This window comes from Macrobrachium rosenbergii, chromosome 32 (assembly GCF_040412425.1).
Source record: "Macrobrachium rosenbergii isolate ZJJX-2024 chromosome 32, ASM4041242v1, whole genome shotgun sequence".
Taxonomy (NCBI): Eukaryota; Metazoa; Arthropoda; class Malacostraca; order Decapoda; family Palaemonidae; genus Macrobrachium; species Macrobrachium rosenbergii.
Genome location: NC_089772.1, coordinates 10,032,072 through 10,056,895, shown reverse-complemented (window position 1 = coordinate 10,056,895; position 24,824 = coordinate 10,032,072). Strand labels below are relative to the sequence as shown.

The 24,824-nt window shown below is 38.5% G+C and overlaps 1 protein-coding gene across 1 annotated transcript in view; it reads left to right on the top strand.

The window, feature by feature from the left end:
• Window positions 1–24,824, top strand: part of LOC136855657 (glucose-6-phosphatase 2-like) — a 774,122-nt gene that overhangs the window by 568,799 nt on the left and 180,499 nt on the right. Inside the window, exon 2 of the mRNA XM_067132868.1 lies at window positions 16,195–16,212. The gene's annotated coding sequence lies outside the window, so the exon portion shown is untranslated. The remainder of the gene's footprint in view (window positions 1–16,194; window positions 16,213–24,824) is intronic.

Here is a 24,824-nt window from a genome sequence, read left to right as displayed (position 1 = left end):
CAGAAATTTAAATGGCGAGGTGCTGCTGTCTGAAGTAAAAACAGTCTTTGGTTGATGGAGCAACTAATTTAAAGATTGCTGAATGAGGCGTGAGGGATAATAGTATGTGTAAAATTAAGAACACCTTTGGAAGTTACTGTTAATGACATGAAGAGACTGAAGAATGTAAAGGCACCTGGAGTTGATGGAAATCTAGTGAGATGCTGCGTTATGGTTGGGAAAGTTTAACTGAGTAGCTAACCATAATTTGTAAATGTGTCTGTATAAGGGAAAGGTTCCTTTTGTTGTATAAATGAGGTGATAGAGGCGACTGTGAGAATTGTAAGCGTATAGTGTTATTTACTCAATTAGAGAGATTGTATGGTAGGATTTTGATTGGTAATGTGAAATAGATAGTACATGAGCTGATGGAGGACGGACAAGGTACCATAATCGATCCCATTAACCGGAGGAGGTCTGGGACATAGAAAGCAAAGCACTAAGCTAACTGGATCGTGACCTTCTACTTTGCAATGTAATTGAATGACTGCGCAGAATATGTAAGTGAAAAGAAAATGAAGTACTATAGAGTATTGAAACTTTAGGTTAAAGTAATATTTCCAGTTCTGTTGTCAGTTTGAAAACTTTGCCATTTAGAAATAAGATAACAGATATCTTTTAAATTGTCTTGCACATATTTCCAATTTGCAGTTTTATTAGGGTTGTGTATTTTGAGGGAGTGAAGTCACAAGCTAGAAGAGATAGCAAACCATTCAAACTATAGCAGTCGTCAGTGTACTTCCTGCCTCGACTTTAGCCACAAGGGTTCAGAAGGTAGTCGTGTGTAGTGTGAAGGCTTGGCAAGTGAGAACCCCGTATGGCGGTGGTGCCGTCAGTGTATCTCGCGTGATGCACTGTAGGCATTACTTAAGGTTCTTTGAAACGTCCCTTCGGCCCCTAGCAGCAACCCCTTTCATTCCTTTTACTGTGCCTCCATTCATATTCTTTTTCTTCCATCTTGCTATCCACCCTCTCCTAACAATTGTTTCGTGGTGCAACTACGAGGTTTTCCTCCTGGTACACCTCTCAGACCGTATTACCCTCAATTTCCCTTTCAGCTCTGAATGACCTCATAGGTCCCGGTGCTTGGCCTTTGGCCTAAATTCAACACTCTACTCTGTTCTGTTCTTGGCCAATGAGTATACTCCGGAGAGGGTTGGCTGGTTTAGATTTAATCCGATTTTGAAGATGATTAGAGGCCTGGTGTGGACTTCTAAACACTTAACAACCAACACAGACCTGCACTGTGGGACCAGTGCCTTGTGCCAAGGTTTTTCTTATTTCTTTTTAGATGAAACTGTAACTTTCCCAAGTACCTGTCCGGTGATTTATTTATAAAAAGAAAACAAAGCATTTCCTCTTAGTTCTCTCTCTGGCAGGCAGTTTGCAAAGGAAAGTCAGTGAATGCTTGTGGGAGTTTCTTGAGATGCATGTCACCTTGATCCCATCATCAATTTTTTTCTGTCCGATGGAAATTGCATTGAAGTTAGGATTCGTGTCATGGGTCAAAGATTTACAGATAATTTAGAGATTAATTTTCGATAGTTATAAACTGAATTAATTATATAATTTACATTATGTATTATTTATATTATTATACTAGGTTTTATTGCTAGCTGCAGTAACATCAAAATAACATCTAGATTTTTTCCTTGTAAACCAAGTTCTGGGGTGATTACCCATGTATATGGCACTGAGGCGGATTTAAAATTTTAGTAGCCCTCAGGCACCTCCAAGATTTGGAGCCATGTTTGATAGCATATTCACGCAAGTTTTACTGAAAAGCCCAAGTAATTTAGGAAATTCAATGTCGATAATGATCAACTTAATATTATGAAATGAAAATTAGTGCACCAACTTTTACGTAGTAGCTGCAGTAACGTCAGGGTAAGTAGCCAGATTTAAGATTTTATAGACCAAGGGCACTTCTTAGATATGGGGCCATGTCTGAATCTGACCATATCAAATGCGGTTTTACGATTTAAGATAAATTTCACGATCAGATAGGTGTTCTTTATCAAGGCAAGCAGAACTATACAGGAACTAATATTTTTCTCGGGTTCCATTCATGCGACTTTGACGAAGGTAATGTGTTGATTACATTCAAATATAATTTCCCTGCTAATTTGCCTTGCAGAAAATAAAAATGAAATTATGGAATCAAATCTACAAATTGGTAATTAGGTAGTTAATCATATTAATTAAATGGCCAATCAACTCGAACTTTCTCGTTATGCAACCGTGAACGAAAATAACTAAGGGTATACGGTATTCTTGTCGTTATTTACATACAGTGTACTCAGCAATCCATTTATCTACTCCTTTAAGAATTCAAGAGGAACCAAATTTGGATAAAGGATATGAAATCGGAGTTAGACCGAGAGCGGATTGACATGGCTGCATCCAAGCAAAGGATTATCGAGAATTACAAAGCACGAGCCTTGAGATCATAAATTATAAGAATGAGCATTCATTGAGTAGGAAGCCCATACTCCATTGCATGAGAGGTCTAATTGTGGGGTAGGAGGGGGGGAGATTAGGCCAACCCCGAAAAAAAAGCAATAGACCCGGTCCCTGTAGGGGGCTAGTGCCGTCAGTGCACCCCATGCGGTGCACTGTAGGCATTACTTAAGGTTCTTTGTAGCATGCCTTCGGCCCCTAGCTGCACCCCCCTTTCGTTCCTTTTACTGTACCTCCTTTCATATTCCCTTTCTTCTATCATACTTTCCACCTTCTCCTAACAACTGAGTCATAGTGCACCTTTCAAACCTTCTTACTGTCAGTTTTCGTTTCAGCGCTGAATGACCTCACAGGTCCCAGTGCTTGGTCTTTGGCCTAAATTCTATATTCAGTTGAATTCAGTTCCGTCTATCAAAATGAGGAAGGTTACAGGAACAGAGTAAAATGGGAGCAGGTGGAGAAATTCGGATCTCGACAGTAAAGGCCAGACGGTATTCCTGGAAATGAGTGACCCAAAAGGATTGATCTTCGCAGCTATTGTTAGAAGTCGCTCTAAATCATCTGTGAAGTTCATCAGTACATAATTCGAACGCCATGTTATCGTTTGTTTCCCATCCATCTTGTATCAGTGAAATAAAATCTTTCCAGAGGGTTGAAGAAGTACCCTCAGTCTTTATTTCCAAAAGGAAATCAGTTGTTTTGAAAAAAATGGAGGCCGGAGTTTGTGAGAAGCTATCATTGGGAGGATACAAAATCAGTTCTGTATGTTATGATATTAAAAACGAAAAGTAAATTCAGTTGAAATTCATTGCTCAGGAATTTCATTCGCAACCCAAAAGAGAGCAATGGAAAACGTGAGAAGTCAGCTGGAGAAAGATATAAGCAGAATAAGCAATTTACTGGACAAAAGGCTTAAGGGACGTCCAACTCAGGACCTCTCATCACAGAGAAAGCAAAAATGTTTTATCAAGGAATAAAGGCTGCAGAACTTTGTGCCCTCACCGACGAGTCCTTGCACAAAGTCCCGGCAATGGACAACTGCAAGATTTTAGCAAACACGTCTTCTGATGCTTGATCGTACTTTATGTTACTGTTTGGTGGCCATATGAAAAGGCAATTTAAGATGTATCCCTGAACAAACTTGGTCATAAGTTTGAGAAAAGACTGCCAAAAGGTTTTAGAGGAAGGAGCGTGGAACTATTGTCTTGTATCAGCGATACAGGTTCAGAAAAATTAAAATTCATTTTTGTTGGTAAAAAATGCGCCGAAGTTTCTTCTGCGCAATCGAGTTTTCTGTATAGTGTATTATGTTGTATGAAACTCTCAGCAACGGTCTATGAAACTCTCAGCCGGCTCATGAAACTTTCAGCCATGCCCCGGTGGTGGCCTGTGTTATTGGCACCTATAGCGGGTACCAGACGTACGATCATGGCTAACTTAACCTTAAATAAAATAAAAACTAACGAGGCTAGAGGGCTGCAATTTGGTATGTTTGATGATTGGAGGGTAGATGATCAACGTACCAATTTGCAGCCCTCTAGCTCTGGTAGTTTTTAAGATCTGAGGGCGGACAGAAAAAGTGCGGACGGACAGACGAAATAGCCATCTCAAAAGTTTTCTTGAACAGAAAACTAAAACCAAATACAACTGAAAACAAGTAGCAGTTAATTCTTTTTATGATGTCCAAGGGAATATGTGGATACTGCAGCAGTTGCCGTGTTAGGAGCATAAAGTGTTCAGAGTTTTACTTAGCAGTAGGTACTAAAAGTCTATCAAGGTATTTACAAGCGCAGCACTGTAGCTTAGGAGAGCGGTAAGTCCAAAGGTCCCTTTTATTGTTCTTGCGATATATGTATTATATATTGTATATCTATCTATCTATCTTATATATACGTGTGTGTGTGTGTGCACATACATATGCTCACATACATACTTACATACTGTACATTATATATATGTGCGTGTATGTATGCATGTATGTATGTGTAACTATGCAAAATGTACGACAAACTGAAAGAGTTTCAGCTATTGCAGTGTTAATTTTCATAAAGGTTGCATCTTTTCAGTTTTCGGTTAAAAAAATACCCAGTTAACCCCAGAGGATATTGTATGTTGCAATCTTTAAAAGCTATTGCAAATGTTTTAAAGATTCGATTGCTGCACGTGGCTCTCTTTTGGTGTTCTAAAAACAAATACTCTTTTGATAGATGTGATGATAAAAAAAAAACATATATAATATTGAAACAAGTGGAAAAATTATTCGCACTCGATATTCAGAACTGTTATTTGTTTACCGTTGAACTTTGGTAACTTTGGCCTAGAAAAGTTTGTTTTAAACGCAGTGTTTACATATGTGCTTATTGTACTAAAATGCGACTGGGCAAACAAACTGGGCTGTTTTCTAAATGCTTACTTCTTAAGGACTCAGATACACTTAAATCGTCAGTTATTGTGTTTTTAAAAACTATTGGCCGTCTTCATAAAAATCGCGTAAATCGTTAGATTACTGGTGTATCCGTACCTTCAAAAATACACACATATATATACACATATATATACTATATATATATATGTATATATTTATATATGTAGTATATATATATGTATATATATATATACATATATATATATATATATATATATATATATGGATGTATGTGTATGTGTGTATGTTCCAGCATAACTCTGAAACGCACTGAGCAATTTCAACCAAACTTGGTATACATATGACTTACTATCTGGAAAAGATTGCTGTGGGGGTAAGACATCACTAGCACCAAAGGGCACCAAAAGGGGTGGGGGGTCTGACGGGCTTCCCTGAAACGAGGCTGGTTATGCCTGCAGACTTAGTAACTAAATAAACTCTACAGGTTTATCACACCTCATTTCCGTATACATTTGACTTATTATCTGGAAAAGAGTACTGTGGGGTAAACATCACTGTCACCAAAGGGGGTGCGGGGTGGGGAGGGGGGTGACATGTAAAAATAACCAAACAACAGATATTAGTGTCTAATCCATAGTTTTCGAGGTCGCTGAGATGAATAGTGACACTCCCGATGCCCTTTACGTCCATGTTCAGCCCCGCTAGGAAGAGGGGGTGAGAAGGGGTGAAATTTAGTGTCAAAAATGGTGGTCAATGTAATTAGAAAGGGAGAGGGTGAAACAGCTTTCATCCCATGGATACACTCATTCCGACGGATCTCCCTTTTAACTCTAAGAGATTGCAATTTTCAGTCAGACTTGCGTTCTCGATCACGATCTACAAGGCACAGGGACAGTCTGTTAAGTACTGTGGAATGGACTGAGATCGTCATGTTTTTTCTACGGACAACTTTATGTTGCTTGCTTAAGAGTGGCTTCACCCAAGAATTTATTTATTCTGGCTCCTGATGGTGAAAATAGAAATGTTGTTTACAATCAAGTTTTGTGTTGAAGTAGTATTATAGTGAATTTGTGAAAGATTTTACTTTATAATTTGTATGCTGTATTTAAATTTCTAAAAACCTATAAATAAAAATTCTTTGATATTACACTACAGATAGATTTGATTCCTTTTCCTGTCTAATAGAAGGTTGAGATAAATAAATATCCGGGTGTGTTGTATGCTTTGGGGGTATTCTGTGTTTTGGGTGGATTCTATGGTCTGGGTGTTTTCTACGCTTTGAGTTTATATATATATTATATATGTATATATATATAGTATATATAATTATATATATATATATGTGTGTGTGTTTGTGTGTATATATATATATGCATATATATTTATTTATTTATTTATTTATTTATATTAAGACAGGTGAACCACGTCAGTAGAGTGAATATTTGAATGAATTGGGGGGAGATAAAAAGAGAATGACGATTCCCCCTTAATATGTAATTAAGATTCATCGCTTAGGATGATCAGAATTCCCATTTTCAATTAAGATCACTTCTTGCAGACTCTAAAATGATCCGGCTATTAGATGTATCCACCGCGTTTCTCTTATAGATATTTTGTTTTTCACTGCAACCTTTCCCTAAAGCTATTTCACTAAATACTCATAAATTTTTATAGTGAAAGTATGCGTTGGTGAAAATATATTTCATTGTGCATAAAGAATTTGCGCAAAATTTTTCCATTTTTTTATTCTCCGTGATAGAAGGTGGAAGCAAACTGAATGTGTGGCATTTAAAACAAAAGCTGTTAAATCCATAACGAAGCCCAGTTATTAAAGTTAATTGAAACAAATTTTTAGTGTTCTTATTCAAAACTGTTGTTTACATAAATCTTGTTTCTACTCTTAAATATATATATATGTGTGATTTTAGACGATACTATCAGGTTTTTCTGACTTTTAAAAGCCTGAAATCCCCTGGCAATCTGCGCCCATTTAACGGTGCTCCAGGTGTCCAGTCCGCCCATGTGTACGTTTTTATACCAGATTTGTAATTCTATATCAGAGATTGGGCTGTGTACAACAGACTACCCATATGGACATCAGCGGTTGTTGCAAATTGGCTGCCGCAGACATCCATACCTAATATTGCGCACGTACCCAACTTTACACTTTCATCATTAGATGCCCGAACGTTTTACTACGCCAAACTTCTGTTTATGCTTATTATGGAAAATAAATTGTTTTTTATCAAATTTTTAACAATTGTTAACTGTAAAAATCTGTTTTAATATTTATTATGCGCTGGATGAATTGATATAATTAAAAATTGGTGCAATTGGTATAATTAAAAACTGATAATTATTGTGATTGAGGTTACCCAGAAGGCACATTTTAGAATGTTTGTGAGAATGGCATCGCGTGTTTCAGTTATATATTTGTTATTAAATTTTCCCTTTAGCATGAGTCACGAACCAAATACAAGTGCAAATGAAACTTAGTTTTTTATGTTGCTTTTTTACTTTATATAATTATGTATATTTTAAAGTTTTGTGGATTATAACTGTTTTAATACTTTTAGATGTAGCCAGTCATTACAGTTCTCTTACTGTTTCTCTTTATTTTTAAGTCATTCTATAAATAAGCGAACTTGATGATGGGAAAAGTCATGTATGCCCGAAAGCTCGGCTGTGCCTCTGTGATATTCTAAGAAATAATAATGTTGCAATTTTACCACGTCTTCTGGCTATCCTGTTCCTCCCTAAATTGAATTTTATATAAACGACAACATAACCAGTTATATATATATATATATATATATATATATATATATATATATATATATATATATATATATATATATATATATATATATATATATATATATATATATATATATCATAAGTAAATACGCACCTGCCAATTTCTCAGTACTTAATACACAATTTACAAAATTTTTTTATGATACCGTCATTTCAGAATATTCTCGCCACTGAAACCATGACATCATTAAGAAACCGGTTGAAATTAATGGACACGGCCAAGAGGCTCTCATCTAAAATAATATTTTCCTTCTTGATCCAGAAATTACATGTTCAAGAATAGTGCCTGTCAAGTGATCAATTCGTTCTTTTTACTGTACCTCCGTTCATATTCTGTTACTTCCTTCTTACTTTCCACCCGCTCCTAACAATTGTTTCAGAGTGCAACTGCGAGGCTTTCCTCCTGATACACCTTTCAAACTTTCAATTTCCCTTTCGGCGCTGAATGGCCTCGCAGGTCCCAGGGCTTGGCCTTTGGCCAAAATTCTACATCAAGTTTGCGTTCCCATTCGCTTTTTAGTACGTGTAGGTAAAAACGTGTAAGTGTTTAACCTTTTTATTTTGCCGTAAATGAAAACTATTGTGCCGGCTTTGTCCGTCCTCAATTTATTCTGTCCGCACTTCTGTCCTCCCTCAGATCGTAAACACTATTGAGGCTAGAGGGCTGCAAATTGGTATGTTGATCATCCACCCTCCAATCATCAAACGTACCAAATTGCAGCCCTGTAGCGTCAGTATTTACCATTTTATTTAAGGTTAAAGATATCCATAATCGTGCTTCTGGCAACGCAGCAACACAGGCCACCACGACCGGCTGAGAGTTTCATGGGCCGCTGCCCATACAGCATTATAACGAGACCACCGAAAGAATTATCTATTTTCCGTGGCCTTGATTATACGCTGTACAGAAAACTCGACTGCGCCAAAGGAACTTCGGCGCATGTTTTACTTGCTGAATCATCTCTTATTCTCTTATAGGTAGCACGTGTATCTTTACCAGGTGTCATCTTGGATGAGGACAGACATGTCATTGATGATGAGCGAATGTCACATATTGCCGTCACGAACTCTTGACGTCCCTAATGAGGAGACGTCTGAGCTTGACGTCTCCTCTCTCCCTTGGGAAATATTCGGATAAAAGACCACATCGATGAATCCACAGAGAGAGAGAGAGAGAGAGAGAGAGAGAGAGAGAGAGAGAGAGAGAGAGAGAGAGAGAGATCCGTGGTTTGTTTGTTGCAAAGCCAAGGTTCCTAAGTATCCATGAAGAATATGTATAGTATATGTTCATTATTAGTATATATTCATTATTATTATTATTATTATTATTATTATTATTATTATTATTATTACTATTATTTCAGTAGATGAAACCTATTCATATGGAACAAGCACACCAAAGGGGTCACTGACTTGAAATTCAAGCTCCCAAAGAATGTTGGTTTCAACCTCCTACCGCAGACCCCACACTGCACCAGTAACGGATCATGATACAGAGCCAGTGATTTTTCATCGCCCTGGAGGAGACGCGAACCCGCGATATTTGAGTGGCACGCCACGACACTAACCACTATACCAGCGGACCAGATGAAACTCTCTTGCTCTTTTAATTTCATTATCAGTGTAGCTGAAAAAAATAAAAGTTAATAAAAACTAAGAGTGAGGTGAGATAGGTAAACTTACACTCTACTCCACCTTACCATCAGTGCACTCGCGCGCGCACACACACACACACACACACACACACACACACACACACACACACACACACACAGTATAAACGGATATGCTCTTCAATTATGAATACAATCAGCCCTTGCATTAGCCCACCTCAGTTAAAGTAAACCCATAAAGTTATGTCTTCGTGATGTAGATCTCATTCGCCATGCCTAGGAACGAGATATTAACCAAATATCACCAGAGACCTCATAGGTCCCAGTGCTTGGCCTTTGGCCTAAATTCTATATTCATTTCAACCAGAGAGTGTGATTCTTGTAGCACTTTTTTTAGACCGCTGCTGAACGTTACAAGTAAGAGATGGCGAATTCCCAGAGGCGTTGCATCACAACGGTTATCGGCAGATGTTCATTAATCGTGATTTGGATCAGCAGGAATATACCGATGGTAACTCCCGTTCGCAGGTGAAGAAATTATACTCATAGGCAAAGGCCTTCTCCTCAAGAGTTTTAAATAAAACTTATATATTTTGCTGTCCAAAAAACGGTAGCAAAATACATGAAAGCTGCAAGGAACGAAGGACCCTGAGGAAAGTGTTGAATTACAAACTTTTAAAATACGATTCCTACCACGAGATTTTCACCAGCTGCTGCTACAAGGCTCAGTGCATGGGCTTGAGTGTAGGCACAAGGAGTATGAAAGGAATACTTGTAAACACTTGCATAGGTACAAGGGGCCTGAAAGGAATGTTTATAAACACTTGTATGGGTACAAGGAGGTTGAAAGGAATACCTATAAACACTTGCATGATATTTTGGGTGTGAACTGTTTTTAAGTTGTGAAAGTGGCAGAGCTACAGTTACGTTAGTGTCATTTAGACTGGAAATTCGAAAGACCCTACAAAACGCCAGCAAAGGAAACTCGAGGCTAATCTTGGAAACATACGTCATATGTTTGCTGATGAAAAATGGACAGTCCTTGGCTCATCCAAGGAGGTATGTTTTCACCGGCATTCGTCACTGTTTTCGGGGGTAGGATGATAGCTCAGAAACAGGTGAAATGATTTTTTTCAGCGTGGTCTGAAGCAATCATTAGTCGGTGATTTGTTTACAAGAACCAATTCGACTTTTTAAATGATGCAACCCTTAAACGAGGGTAGAAGCTGAAACTGGTTACAGTCGATAACAGGTAAAAAATGCGCCGAAGTCAACGACTTACGCTCAGGTGCTCCCCAGATGCGGTCACGTGAAGATCCGTCGGCGGCTGGCACCGCTACCGGTGCCAGACGCACGATCATGGATAACTTTTAACTATAAATAATATAAAAACTACTGAGGCTAGAGGGCTGCAATTTGGTATGTTTGATGATTGGAGGGTGGATGATCAACATAGCAATTTGCAGCCCTCTAGCCTCAGTAGTTTTTGAGATCTGAGGGCGGACGGACAGACAGGTAGCGACCTCAGTAGTTTTCTTTTACAGAAAACTAAATATTGGCTTATGGGGTTGGCACTGGCAGAAAAGTACTCTCTGTTGAGTGCTCCTGTTTTCTGAATGTGTATAAAAGTAAGATCATTTCGAAACAACTTTCTTTTCTGTGATGAAGAACATTGTTCACTAGATTGTGAAATTAGTATCAGGGAAAAATCCTAAGTTCTTATTGAGACCCATTGCCAGAAATCTCAAAACGTAGAACTTTTCATCGTGAAATCCGAAGACACGATCCAAAATATTAAAGCAGTTTTTTTTTCAGGATTGTTGACAATTAATCATGCGCAAGAGCATTCTTATGAATGCCTTTCGTACTGCGACAGTTTTCCTCTTCTTCTTCTTCTTCTTTCCTATTTATATAGAGCTTTGAGAAGTCTTGGTTAAAAGAGGCACATTTCTCCCTGAATTCCATTTCATCAGCCTTTGATCTTCTCCAAGGGCATTTTCGCCGTTATCCTCCCGGGATTCATCTCCGCGCGTGTTTCTGATCTGTAATGGGATTCCCTTCTTTTGTCTCGTTCTTATTTGATTTCGTCCCCCTCCCAGGTTTTCGCTAGATACAATTTTGCTTCTTTCGCCGAGGAATGTTTCCCATTTTGCAGAGCATTCGGGGTGATTGGAATTGATTCGTCTCGTCATTTTATGTTTTTTTTTTTTACCTTCCCCTTTGCATTGCAAGTGCACTGTTTGAAAAACCCAGTGTGTCGTTTTGCAACAACCAGTTGTATGTATTTTAAATGTGCTTTTTTACCCAGACTTTTCAAAGCTCTATATAAATAGGGAAGAAGAAGAAGAAGAAGAAGAAGAAGAAGAAGAAAAGAAGAAGAAGAAGAAGAAGAAGAAGAAGAAGAAGAAGAAGAGGAAAACTGTCGCAGTACGAACGGCACTCATAAAAATGCATGATTAATTATCAATAATCCTAAAAAAAAAAAAAAATGCTGCAAACGTGCTTTAATATTGTAGATCTTGTCTTCAGATTTCGCGATGAAAAGTTCTAGGTCTGAGATTTCTGGCATTGGGTCTAAATAAAAACTTTTGGTGTTTTTTTCCTGATATTATTTCGTTAATAATAGAGTTATTAATAGCATTATGTTATTGTTTTGTTATTATTTTTGCTCCAAATAAAAAGTCGAGGAAATGTTAGAACCCCGAAAAACTCGCCCGGTTCGTGTAAAAACATTGCTATCGCAGATTAAAGTCAACAAGAAACATTTAGGGATCTGTTGGACACCAGAGGTATAAATACAGTGTTCTGAAAATTTTGCAAAGAAACAAAGGTAAAAAATGCCCCGAAGTTTCTTCGGCGCAATCGGGTTTTCTGTACATCCTATAATCAAGGCCATCAAAGATAGATCTAACTTTCAGTGGTCTGAGTATAATGCTGCATGAGCCTCGGCCCATGAAACTTTCACCACAGCCCGGTGATGGACTTCCCTATATCGTTGCCAGAAGCACGATTATGGCTAACTTTAACTTTAAAATCAAAACTACTGAGACTAGAGGGCTGCAATTTGGTATGTTTGATGATTGGAGGGTGGATGAACAGCATACCAATTTGCAGCCCTCTAACCTGAGTAGGTTTTAAGATCTGAGGGCGGATAGAAAAAGTGCGGATTGAAAAAGTGCGGACAGAGTAAACTGCGGACGGACAGACAAAGCCAGCACAATAATTTTCTTTTCAGAAAACTAAAAAGTAGCACCTTATTTCATATGCAACTTGTTACTTTTATAATATAATATAATAAGATCGTTCTGCAAGTCACAAATGCGCCCTTGAGAAACCCATCGCATAATTAGAAATAAATGTAAAAGGAAGATGATATCAAGTTTGTCATATCACCCTTTCGACTTGCCCCATAAACAGAAATCTTCAATTAACTTCTCTCGAGGACACAAACCTCAGGAGTTGTGGACACCAATTTCTGTTTAGCTGTAACACTGCATAATTTTTCTGTTGTTTGGTGGACGTTTCATACTTGTGTATCCTTAGCCGACTTTTGATGCGTTGGTAGGTGACGAATGGTGTTTGAATTATTGGAGACTTGTTGGAGAAGGGTTGAGAAAAAAATAACTTCTACTTTTGCAATTAAATAACTGTGATCTATTTCCGTTGTCTGGAACTCAGAATTTTCATTTTTATGATTTTCCATCTAGTTTATTGAAGATGTCTTTCCTGGAATGTCTGTTACCCTGTGATTTTTTTACACCTCTCTCTCTCTCTCTCTCTCTCTCTCTCTCTCTCTCTCTCTCTCTCTCTCTCTCTCTCTCTCTCTCTCTCTGTAGGGAGGTAGTGCCGTCAGTGCACCTCATGCGGTGCGCTGTAGGCATTACTTAGGTTCTTTGCAGCGTCCCTTTGGCCCCTAGCTGCAACCCCTTTCGTTCCTTTTACTGTACCTCCTTTCACAGTGCAACTGCGAGATTTTCCTCCTGTTACACCTTTCAAACCTTTTACTGTCAATTTCCGTTTCGGCGCTGAATGACCTCCTAGGTCCCTATGCTTGGCCTTTGACCTAAATTCTATATGCAATTCAATTCCCTCTCTCTCTCTCTCTCTCTCTCTCTCTCTCTCTCTCTCTCTCTCTCTCTGTCATCAGCATCTAATTCATTTCGCATCGCGTATCATTCAGGCCCGAGGGAATTACATTTGATCAATGGTCTCACTCTAACCAGGATTCGAGGTGATGCCTCTCTGGAATGGAAAATGGGAAGACGGTGACTTAATGTACTTTCCCTGTCTTCTCATCACCTGCTCCAGAAAGGCATTGATTCAAAGGTCAAAACACCAGTAGTTCTGAACATACTCAGGAAAGATATTGTTGTTGAGAAGGCGATGTTGTTAGAGCTTCAGAGCGGGGTGTATGTTTTTCTCTTGGCGGTATATTAGAAAATGCTCGACCTTTCGGTCGTTCTCAAGTTTCCATGTCACGGAATTTGTTTGAGGAATTGAGATATTTCTAACCGTAACTTTTTTCAGATCCTAGAAGAATTCGAACCAACATCTTAATTTCCTCTCTAAACTGGGTCATTGTTAATTCTGCAAGGAACAGAGTCTTTGTGTCAAGGCGGCAATTCTCGTGTCCTGTCACACAAAGACCTTTGCCTGTGTAGCAAACCCTCGGGGAAATGTCTCCACGTGTGCTTCTCTTACGAAATCGGGGGGTTATGGGGTCCCTTCGTAATGGCTTGCTTAATCTCTTGGGCGCGAGAAAATAAGTAGAAAATAAATCATGCCTCTTTCTTCTTACGCATATCAGACATTTTCTTTCGGAAAGTTATTGATCAAATTGTTTTACGTCAGTATGTCTTTCAAGAATCGCTTTTATTTATTTTTTATGCGGGATCCGAAGAGAAGGGGATAATGATATCAACGTCGTGATTGATGAGAATAAAAAAGAAAATTAAAACTAAAAAAAAAAGGTCAGAATTCAGAATAAATCGACTGCTTTATTTTTGAAAATGTAAATACCGGGAAAAGGTGTTATTTAATTATCATTATTACAAAAGGATGTGGGTAATGAACAATATACCATATTCCTTCATGGATGACATTTATTAACACTTTTATACTCCTGTCGTAAGAAGAATTTTAAGGTCATATTGTGGTTCATTCTGGTAAATTGAGTTACGGTTGATGTATTTTATATCGACAAGAAAATTACATTTATGTGGAAACCTGCTACGTATTTCTGACATTAAGATATGATTTTAGAGAGAGAGAGAGAGAGAGAGAGAGAGAGAGAGAGAGAGAGAGAGAGATGAAGGGGCAGAAGTTTAGACCATTATAATCTGCAAGCACTTTTGTGATTTGCTTAAAATTCAACCACAATTTTCCATGGTGTTTTGGATTGCTTATAACGAGGCGACGAGTAAGAGGCAGATTCAAGGTATTCTGATCTATTGACACATGTTGTTTTGATTAAGCTGGCCTTATGCCATCACGGGCTCTTGCTCATAGAGCAGCCTGTAATACTGACACAAAATCTCTGACAGGTCAAGAACTCTTGCGAGCGGAAAAGTAGCATTTGACTTTAGGGAAAAACAGCGACGTCTATACAGTCACATGTGTTTCCTCACACTTGAAGAATGGTTAACAATTCTATATACAATTTAGGAAGAGATTTCAAATTTATATGGTTGGAAAGCTTGCAATGCCTTACATACAATAGTAACTACATTTCTGGCAAGGACGTAGAGTATCTTCTGAAAAATGCATAAAGGTTCGTTTGAATCAGGAGTGCTAGCTCTGTGTTCCTTGAGAGTACTCTGTGCGTCATGTAGAGTCTGTTTTGAAGCGAGGGTGCGCTGAGGGTCCAGGAAACTGCTCTGTACCTCACAAGCTAATTGTCTCTTTATTTTGCGAGCATTTTCACTGATTTGAATGCCAGTGAGAAAACCAGGAAAGCAGTCGTGCTGTTCTTGAGTTGTACGTATTATTTATCAGAAATTTGTATGAGTTTTCCTCATTTGCATGTGTAAACAGCTAGGGTACCATTGACAGCAATGACTCCAACTTAATTATGATGCTAATGATGACGTAATGTGAATTAGTGTAATAATTCCTAACATTTGATGTGTGTGTTTCTTTTATTCAGAGCAAGCAGCTTTCATTGTAATTATTTGGAAATATTCAGTAAGCAAGAGAATCATTCCCTGTGACTTTAGCTCTCTTTTGAATAAGGACATTTTAAGAAGCGTTTGTTAGTGGTACAACGTATCACTAATAATGGATTTACATTGACGGAAAACATGTAACTGAAATGGTAATGAGAATGCGATATTCAACGTCAGATGAAAATAGTATTTGTAAAAAGAAATAACGTATTTTTTGAGGACAGCTTATATGTTGTGGATTATGTTGGTTTCTTTATTAGTTGCTGTGATTTTGATCATTATTTCTGGTCCATAACAAAATTTTAGCAGTCTTTTAACGATTGGTCCATTTCTCTCCATCTCTTTTGTGCTTCCATTATCTCGGTTTCTTGTTCCCAGAATACATTTATTGCTTGTTGTGCGTGTCTCTGTATTAAATAATGTCGTGCCAATTGGCAATTTTGTGATAAACAGGTATATTGAATAGTTTTGATTTCTTATCGGCAAATAATTATCATTATCTAAGAACCTTATATCTCAGTTGTTTAAACCTACATCAAATTCGGAATCTTGAATTTTTCAGTTTGAGGACAACAAAGGTCCTTTTGATTTTAAGGGAAGCGAAGTAACAGATTCCCCAAACAGCACTCCAGATTAATAAGTTAAGAGATCTTTTCATCCTGAAGATTGTATTTCATTTCTTTGATATTAATTTGCTTTCTTTTTTTTATTTCAGGTCATGCTGACATTGCACGTAAGTTGTCCCCAAGCATTCCTACTTTCGTTTGTCCCGTTCGCATCGCTGGACGCGTTGCTGTACGATTTTATTTTTGAGGCCAGTGGGTTGGTGACCGGGTAGTAATTCAAGAAACATGAAAACCTGAGATTTAGGTTCGTCGTTGCTCAGTCGGAAACATCAGTGAACTTTCGCGAGGCATAAGGTATTATCTGTGAGATCCGGTTACCTCTCCGGATCCGCAGGAAGTGTTATACGTGACGAGGTTGAAATGACACAGATGCGTAAATTTATATATCAGAAATTGAAAATTAAAAATAAAACAATAATAAAATTTTTCTCATATTAACGTGAATGGGGAAAGTTCCTGAATCTTTTTCGGGAGGCGGATCTGTCTCGGAATTTTACACACTCTTCCGTAACCCCGCGGTAGCTCCTCCACATAATTTGGTTTGAATGGTACCATGAAAATTCTGTGTTGTTTTCTGGAGAGGCAGACAAACTAAGAGACGTAAATTCCGCCCAGCTTTGACTGTACCTCCGCTCATCTTCTCATCCTTCCACCTCTCTTTCCACCCTCTCCTAACAATTGTTTCATAGTGCAACTGCGAGGTTTTCCTCCCGTTACACCTTTCAAACCTTCAACTCTCAATTTCGTTTTCAGCTCTGAATGACCTCATTGGTTCCCAACGCTTGACCTTCGGTCAGGATTCTATATTCCATTTCCACTGGTACAGAAGTTCGGACACTTAACGTGAAAAACATTTTGTAAATTTAAAATAACTTTTTTTTTGTAGATTTTGTAAATTTAAAAATAACATTCTTTCCAATTTCGCCTAAATTTCCGCTCCAGTGTCCCCAGGTGTCTCATGATTTATGCTTATGGCCGATCTCATGAATAGGAATCACAAAGAATTAAATGGGCTCACGTCAGAGTTAGTAACACTAAAACCCGAGCCTGGTATCACAGTCTTGAGGCAATACTGTTCCAGGTGAATAATTGCGTGAGCTCCTCCGGGAACAAGAACGATGAAGAGAAGCATTTTTCATTAACCGTTGCGCGAGCGAAGGAGGAAATAGGAAACCCGAAATAACACGGAGGAGCCTCTCGTAAATTATAAGACTCCTCAAAGAGAAAACTCGCGCAATCTTCTCGCCGAGGAGAGAAACACCCAAGAGACTGTTTTCATTCCTCTTCTGTCCTCAAGAAGAGAAACTCCGGAAGCTTCCGTATACCGATTTTTGCATTTTTAAAAACTCGCCGTTACGCTGTTATTTTTTGTTGGGAAAAACATTTCAGATTGGTGGTGTAGCGCTAAGATTTGTACGTCCAGGAAACCTTTCATTCGAGAGGCGGAAGAGGGAACGATGGGTAGTTATCATGGTAGTAAACCCCCCCCCCCCCCACCCCCCCCACCCCCCACCCCCGTTATTCAAAAGCATTCAGTTTCCTGAAGAACAGAAGTCAAATGCGTCACCCTTTCCTTTGTCTACAAAATGCAGTCTTTCATGGACCATTAAACACCTTTTGCATATCTCTGCCGTGCTCAAGTGCTTATGTTGTAAATCTCGACAAAGAACTTCTTGGAGTGAATGTATAATTAAATAGGAAATCATGCATGTCGGAAAAAACAAAAAGGCAGAGCTAAAGAGAGAGGCTGTTCCCTGTATAGTATTTCTTCTTTATCGTATGTTTAATCTATAATAATAAGATCCGAGAGGATATGAACTTGTTTGTCCTCTCGCGGGTTGAAGTAAGGAAGACATGACACAGCCACTCACCCCTAGAAACCAGTTTGTCCGCCATGGGTGGGGGCGGATTAGGTAGGAGAACGGGAGGGTAGGGGAGACATCCACCCCCCCCCCCTCCTGCAAACCTGTTTGTCCGCCCCGGGTGGAGGCGTTGTAGGTAGGAGAACAGGAGGGTAGGGGAGACATCCACCCTCCTCCTGCAAACCTGTTTGTCCGCCCTGGGTGGGGGCGAGGTTAGGTAGGGGATCGGGACGGTAGGTATACGGACAGCAGCGCCGAGTTCCAGCGCGCGTAGCGCTCGCTAACAAGCTCGTAATATATAAAGTGTTGTGAATCAATATATTTTCTCGTGCAACACCGTAACCTGAGTGTACTCGTCTCTCGCTTACTATATTACAATAGTTGTCTTTGATCGGTCAGATCAAGTTAGTTTCCATGCTTAGTTACTGACTTTTATTTATGATTTGAAAGATGAAAGGCAGCAATTAATCGCGATATGTCCGCTAAGCAAAGTAACTGAAAGAAATATTCACCGTTGAATTTCTTGGGTAGAAACAAAATACCGGATACATAATTTTTGGCACCATGTTAGAGCACAGCAAATAGCCTTGCCAGAGGTATATAGTTGAATACCATTTATATCAGCTGTTGTGAATTAAAACCTAAGGGAAACGATGAAAAAAGAAAATTACGATTATTGAGAACTTGCTGTAATGAGTCGGTGCAAAGTTGGTTTTTATACCAGGAAGCCCATACTGATTGCCTTTTAAAGCTGAGTAGCTGAATGTATTGAAGTTTGCTGAAAACGAAAACTGCTTTACTCAGACCGAAAATATAGCTGCTAAAAATGAAGTAATTGAGATGTATAGATTGTTTCACCATCATGTAAAGACACGAGAAATGACCTTGCCAGTTATTTCATATTTGATTGCAGCTAGTGACGGCCTTTTATAGTGAAGCGTATTATTGTATCTTTCGATGGAATAGGTTCCCTCTATGTTTATATAAATAATAATGCTTCAAATATTTTACCTATTATTATCTTATTTTATGGCGTGTGGATAAAACTGGGCATAATTAATACTTTGATTTAATTATGTTTATTTTGTTTTGTTCCCCTTAACTAAACGGCATATGAAACGGAGGCTGAGATCAGGTTTTTAGTTTTCTGAAAAGAAAACTATTTTGCCGGCTTTGTCTGTCCGTCCGCACTTTTTTCTGTCCGCACTTTTTCTGTCCGCCCTCAGATCTTAAAAACTACTGAGGCTAGAGGGCTGCAAATTGGTATGTTGATCATCCACCCTCCAATCATCAAACATACCAGATTGCACCCCTCTAGCCTCAGTAGTTTTTATTTTATTTAAGGTTAAAGCTAGGCATAATCGTGCTTCTGGCAACGATATAGAATAGGCCACCACCGGTTAAAGTTTCATGGGCCGCAGCTCATACAGCATTATACCGAGACCACCGAAAGATAGATCTGTTTTCGGTGGCCTTGATTATACGCTGTAGCGGCTGTACAAAAAACTCGATTGCGTCGAAGAAACTTCGGCGCATTTTTTACTTATTATTGATCATTACTACCCCGTCTCTTGTGTAAAATGGCTCAACATCATCATCAATAATGTATGTGAAAATGTCGTATTCAAGCCAAAATGATTTGAGCAAAATGTTTTGACACTGATGGTAAGGCGTGCTGGCCTTTGGTGCAAGAGTCGTGGCCCTCTTCAGTCACCTGGTGTGATATGCAATAGGATTCTCTATGTTGTACCTTGAGATTATGAGCATCCTTGAACCTTTTTGAATCTTGAATAGGTTTGATGTCATTTAAGTTGTTCTCTACTTATGTGGCTGTTTCAAAATTGAATATGTGTATCTATATTCCTTTTATACATGTTTTCATTCGCCATTACGAAACTGTTCTCATCACAAACTTCTAATGGCCTTGATAGATGCTGAATTCTTTTCGCTCCATAACATCATGGTGTAATAATCATTGTGGATGAAGGCAGTCTCTAAACTTTGTGAGTGACAGAGAGAGAGAGAGAGAGAGAGAGAGAGAGAGAGAGAGAGAGAGAGAGAGTTCTAAGAGAGAATTGGTTGGAGCCGTGAGACGCGAAACGTGGTCATGTGCTAGTGGGCAAAAATGCTAAGTAAAACAATTTGTTAGGACTTAAACCTGAGCGATCCAGGTTCGTGCCCGGTAATATTCCCCGGTATTGGGAGATGTTGCACATAAATATCCCAGAGATAAAATGCAGGTGAACGGAAAGATTCCTCTTGCTTTAATTTAAGAAAGGGGTCTAGAAATTGAATGATTACATTCATTAATATTGATTTTTTTTATCATACGTAGATAGAAAGGTTAGCCGACAGTAACTTAATATCCACTCGTGTGGACACAGTTTTTCTTGAATATGTATACAAACACACACATATGTGTGTATATATATACACATACGACACTATATATATATATTCTTCTTGACTGTTTAATGCATCCTCTCGTATTCATCACTTATCTTCGATTGACCTTCTCTCGTATTCCTGCTTGACCTGTCACACAACAGCCGCCCTCCAGTAATCTCGTGTCATCCTACACTGCACCTTTTATCTCCTCGTTCCCCTACTTAGTTCATATTTGCTCTTCCATTCTTCCTGTATTTTCTCTTTCTTTCTGCCTGTATCCTTCATCTACCCACAAACTAAGGGAAGGTTCCACTAATCTATAGCGCTATTTTCTCTAAGTATATATATATATATATATATATATATATATATATATATATATATATATATATATATATATATATATATATATATGTGTGTGTGTGTGTGTGTGTGTGTGTGTGTGTTTTTACATACCTGCACAGAGTGTGTGCGTGTGTGTGTATGTATATATTCATATCTGCACACACACACACACACAGCTTTAAACATTATACATTTTACCCTATTGACTGAGATAGGCCATTGAAGTAAGATAAAGGGAGGCGGAACATCAGACGGGATTAAAGTTACCCGTCTATTGACGTTATAATTATGATTTCCTGTGAATGTGAAATGAGTTTCTTTTTAATCCTGAAAATGTATTCATATTCATGTTTTAAAGTAGTTTTATTCAGATCTTCGAAATCAATTTTAGTTTTCTGCAAAAGAGAACTATTGTGCCGGCTTTGTCTGTCCGTCCGTACTTTTTTCTGCCCTCACTTTTTCTATCCGCCCTCAGATCTTAAAAACTACCGAGGCTAGAGGGCTGCAAATTGGTATGTTGGTCATCCACCCTCCAGTCATCAAACATACCAAATTGCAGCCCTCTAGCCTCAGTAGTTTTTTATTTGATTTAAGGTTAGAGTTAGTCATACTCGTGCATCTGGCAACGATATAGGACAGGCCACCACCGGGTCTCATACAGCATTATACCGAGACCACCGAAAGATAGATCTATTTTCGGTGGCCTTGATTATACGCTGTACAGAAAACTCGATTGCGCTGAAGAAACTTGGGCGCTTTTTTTACTTGTTATTTATCAAAATCAGTATAGCGGCAAAATTCTATAATACATTTTAGATCGTGAGGAGATGCTTTAGCTGATAACTCAGTCTTGTAGCTCTCTCTCTCTCTCTCTCTCTCTCTCTCTCTCTCTCTCTCTCTCTCTCTCTCTCTCTCTCTCTCCGTGGTCGTCCATATTCCATGCTCCAAGTCACCTGAATATGTTTTACACGTGTGTCTCTTTTGTATCTGATAACGCCTTGATGCGTTCGTCATTGAAGGAACAAAGGGTTTGTATACTGTACAACATGCTATACTCGTACATCATGTCTCCTGGAATATTACGTATTTAATTCATCGTCACGTCTTAGACGAGTTGGGCAGTTTTTATGTTTTGTATTTTCATCACTTCAGAGTTGTTTGTATATTAAATTATTTTTCTAGATGCTGGGGATGTTATGTTTTATATTTGTATAAGGTAGCTTCTATCAAATGCGCACTTTTTGTTGAATGCCTTTCGCTTCATTCTTCGCAAAAAAAATGAGGCTGTTCTTGAGGTGTGTATATATGTTTGTATATAATTGTGTGTATGAATGTGTATATATGTATGTATACATATATATGTATATATATATATATATATATATATATATATATATATATATATATATATATATATATATATATATATATATATATATAAATTTACCTAACTACCAACTGATTCAGAAATCGCATGTCACGAAGTATTGGAACCCTTTTATTCAGTACTCCATATTGTCATGGAAAACATCGCGGATACAGCGAAGCAACTGCTGTAATCAGCGCCGTTTTTTAATCTTTTTCGTCAGTTACTTTTCATATGCCGTCCACCAGCGATGCTTCAGTTCCAAAATACAGGAGCCAAAGACAGAGCCAAGCGCAAATCGGAGACTCGCGTCAGCCAAGCCATTCGAAAGCCATCAGCACCAGGTTGAAATTTGTCGATCTCCGCCATTTTTATTTTCTCCGTAAAATCGTCCGCGGTTTCCCCAAAGTTTAATTGATGTTTATGTGGGATGAAATTGTTGAACATTTCCCAGAGTATGGCGCGTTACTATAGATTCCTGTCAGAGCTCTGGAATAAATTACTTCCGGTTCACTTCTCTGGGAATTGTAAGTTTGGGGGATAATTATCAGTTTCCTAAAGGAAAGAAAATTAAAAGTACCATTTTTAGTTTTATTTTAAAGGAAACTTTTGAGGTGGTTTTGTGTGTCCGTCCGCACTTTATTCTGTCCGCCCTCATATCTTAAAAACTACTGAGGCTAGAGGGCTGCAAATTGCTGTGTTGATCATCCACCCTCCAATCATCAAACATACCAAATTGTAGCCCTCTAGCCTCAGTAGTTTTCTATTTATTTAAGGTTAAAGTTAGACGTAATCGTGCTGCTGGCAACGATATTGGATATCCCACGACCGGGCCGTGGTTAAAGTTTCATGGGCCGCGGCTCATACAGCATTTTACCGAGACCACCGAAAGATAGATCTATTTCCGGTGGCCTTGATTATACGCTACAGCGGCGGTACAGAAAACTCGATTGCACCGAAGAAACTTCGGCGCACTTTTTTACTTGTATGTTTTACTTTCCATATCTCAATTTTTTTAATAGCTGCCATACTTTTTTTTTTTTTTTTTTTTTTTTTTTTTTTGTTTATTGGCCCCTTGCCTATTCCAGTTTACTTCTGACAATCCTTCTTACCTACTTCAGTTTTCAGGTTTTTCCTTCCTCTTACACCTTCATCGTCCTCTCCTCATCTCCCAGTTCCCCCTCCTATTCCTTTTTCCCCACCACTAATTCCCGTCCTTTTGACGTCTCTGAAAAATCCAAAAGCAAATTGCCTCAGGTTTATGTCGTCGGCTAAATTGGCGCGTTTTACAGTAGGGGTCTGTCCCGATTTTATTGAATATTTTTTGAGGGCTGAATATTAAAGTCATTATCTAATCAGTGCCTTGTCCTTCTTTCACTCATCCATGGAACATTTAGTTGATGGTGATAGTTTTCGAAGGTTCGAGGTTGAAGATACAAGTTTCTGTTAACTGTCACTGGGAGTTGAACCTTTCTCTGTCCGTCCGCATTTGTTTCTGTTCGCACTTTTTTTCTGTCCGCCCTCAGATCTTAAAATTTACTGAGGCTAGGGGGCTGCAAATTGATGCGTTGGTCATCAACCCCCCAATCATCAAACATACCAAATTGCAGCCCTCTAGCCTCACTAGTTTTTGTTTTATTTAAGGTTAAAGTTAGCCATATTCGTGCATCTGGCAACGATGTAGGCCTAGTCCCACCGGGCGGTGGTTAAGGTTTCATGGGCTGCGGCTCATGCAGCATTATACCGAGACCACCGAAAGATAGATCTGTTTTAGGTGGCCTTGATTATACGATGCGCAGAAAACTCGATTGCGCCGAAGACTCTTCGGCTCATTTTGTAATTGTTTGATTTATGTAGACTTAAGAGCCATCGAAAGTCTGCATTTAAATTCAAAGCAAAACTCGCCGAGTCAGCAAAATGAGGTTTTGCTTACAACTTGGTTCCTTCGTCTTCTCTCTGTTACAGAAATTACTCGACGTCTGTTGAAGTTTCACTTGAGGGTCACCCTTAGATCAAGTAATAGTCTATAGAAAGATGTATATTTTCTATAAATTTTCTATAAAGCCCCCGTGAAATCATGCCACACAGTCAAACACCTATGCAACGGAATTTTTTGCCCATTTCATCCGTATCCGAAACAGGTGGCCAGCAAAAGCAGAGCACGATGAGGTACTCGCTGTTAATAAGGAAATTTTATTCATACAGTTGTGAGAATTTTAAGAATGAGGATATATTTGCCAAACACGGTTCACTTAGATTTTAACTTTTCCTTAACACGCAGGAAGAGAGTCTTGTGTAAGAATTTGTCTGCGAACTTGAATGAACTCTTGTTAAAGGACTGCTGCTCAAATAATGACTTGAGGTTACAAACACGCATGTTACTAACTGAAAATCTTATTGAAAGACCTATTTCTACCTAGATTTTTAAGATATTGTTGACATATTCTTCAGCTATTAAACACTTAGTTCAGCTCTTTATCTCTAGAGTTTTAAAGCAGTTTTTTACGGACGCATACTAAAACACCTTTCTTTTTTTTTCTATCGCAGGCCTTCAAGTTAGAGAATCTTGTGTAAGAGTGGCTTTCGGTAAAATTTGTCAGTTGCATGCATTTTTGTAACCCTAGTCAATATTTGAGCAACAGTTCCTTAATGTTAGTCATTTGCCGAAGGCCACTTCATTCGATTGAGGTTACCTATATCCTTATTCAGATTTCCTAATGGATTTCACGAAACGTATTTGGAAGGTTTCCGTTGGTAA